Source organism: Lampetra fluviatilis, chromosome 1, assembly GCF_964198595.1.
Source record: "Lampetra fluviatilis chromosome 1, kcLamFluv1.1, whole genome shotgun sequence".
NCBI classification, from domain to species: domain Eukaryota; kingdom Metazoa; phylum Chordata; class Hyperoartia; order Petromyzontiformes; family Petromyzontidae; genus Lampetra; species Lampetra fluviatilis.
The window spans coordinates 725,306-727,637 of NC_136275.1; positions in this window are offsets into that span (position 1 = coordinate 725,306).

The window sequence follows — 2,332 nt, forward strand, 5'->3', positions numbered from 1 at the left end:
CATTGCAAACATGATGCCTTGAATAAAGGTGTCAGTTTTGTACCAGTTAAAAGGGTAAAAACCTACCATTATATTTTGCCACTGGTAAAAGAGATCTCATAGTGTAAATATGTGTCCTTGTTTGGGCGGTGTTATTGACGAACATCTATATATATAAAATCGCAAATCTGTCTGTCTGTCTGTGTGTCGCCGGACCATACGCAGTTTCATTGGACGAAATGTGAGGGATTTGCGAGACACGATTGGTCCGTTTGGTTTTCCACGGCGGTTGCCCCTGGCAACGGGTAGCGACGCATTCGCTGCGGGGTGGACGCCATTTTTATTTCCCGTTAAAAATATGCGCACACATTAACACGCGACTCTGAGGTAAATTCATCAAAGTTTCACGTCCTCTTCACTCCCCCCCCCACCCCAATGTGTGCAATTACTATTATAGGGTCGGTAGATAATAAAATTATAGCGATTAGACAGTATTATTGTAGCGCGGGGGGGGGGTAACGGCCCCAGTACCCAGCCTCAGCCGGGTGGGCAATTTAGGCGAGGCCGGAGGCTCTGCACGGTACTAGGCCTCGACACCCCACCACACTATAGGCCGTACATATTACTGCACAGCGGCCGAGGAGATCGTGGCTGGGGGGGGGGGGTAGCAGCCCATCTGTGTATATATGTAAGGTTATTAAGAAATATATTTTTCACCCGAGCAACGCCGGGTACTTCTGCTAGTGTTGTTATATAAATGGGACGAGGTCTTGTGTATGTATTGTGGTGCCCGTTGGCTGGTGTCAGCGTGTGTGTCTGTGTGTATTGCGTGGGGAGCGGTGGTGTAGTGGTTAGCGCTACGCTGTGCTACGAACCCAGCCACCCGAGTTTGATTCCTGCTCACGGCCAACACCGGTGACGATTATCTGAACCGACCATGGGCCTCCCCTTGGTCGACTCGGCCTCAAATAAGTACCCGGTGCATTGTGTAAACACTGCCATTGGGGAGACAAAGGCGGCCAAGCGTGGTGCTGTCCACCCACCCCCTCGTGTGCCACAGTGCCGGCCTTGATAGCTGCTGCTGCTCGCCCCTGCAGTCTGATCCGGCTGCGCGGGGGGTCTCTGTTGTGTTGTGTGCGCGTACCGAGAAGGGGGGGTTGGGATGGATGTTGTTGTGCCCCTTGTGGTTGGTGGTGGTGGCGACGACGACACCGAGATGCTGACCGACAACTCCCCGACATCGCAGCACGCGAGCCCACGGCCACCGCGTCCACATCGCGCGGCGCTTCTGCGGCCGTCTGGAACGCTCTTCCCTCCCTCCCGACGTTAGGAAGCGCACTGGAGCTGCGCACTTTTAAATCATCATCGCCGTCGTCTAGATTGACAGACTCATTTTTTGTCAGAACTGCATTTTGTGTTTTAGTTTGTGCTTCGCCCTCACCTCCACTTATTACCGTTGGCTACGTACGGTGCGAAAGAAGTTAGCACACGTGGCATCTCAACAACCGGCAAAACATTCTTAGTTCGTGCCAAAGCCTCGCAGCTCACCACGGAGAACGACACGAGACCCATTAACTCGGTATAATTCTTAGCCGTATTTAGTATTCACGCTTTCATTTAACTCACTCTGTTGTATCTTTAAATCTTGTAACTCAATTTTAACCCACTTCCCAATGTGGTATCGACTGCGAACCTGGTATACTTATGTCATACTGATGACAATACTATATTCTATCATAAAATATATATATTTTTTAAACATTCTTTTTTATGTTATGTTTCGGCTTGGGTCTAATTGCCCACGACCCCTTACGTTATGGCAAGCTTCGGGGCCACTTCCTGGAGTCGTGGAGTTCTGCCATTACGAGTACATTTCATTAAAGCGTGTTTTAAACAAAGTTTAAAAAAATATTACTTATTCTACGTACGCCCCTTTGTCAATGCACTGCTGGATAAAGGCGTCTCGGCGTTGTTTGACCATCCTGGACGTCTCCGTGCGGGTCCGTGCGGGTCCGTGCCAGTGCGTGGGATGTGGCGTCATGTGGACGGCTTTCAAATATCGGTCGGACAACATTTTTCACTGCAGACCAAACCCGGACACGCTTCTCACAGTCATCGATGGGTCTGACCAAAACTACGCAGTTCACTGCAATGCACAAACCGAACACAAGGGCGGATTCATGAACGACGATCAAGAATAAAGACGGGAATGGCAAGGAATGGAACGCATCCGAGAGTATGTTGCAGTAAGGAGATGTGGCCATGAAATGAGTTTATGCGCAAGGGCGATTTACTACATTCGCATGCTGTAAACGGTGGCAGCTTAAGCAGGCTTTCATCCAGCAGTGGATTG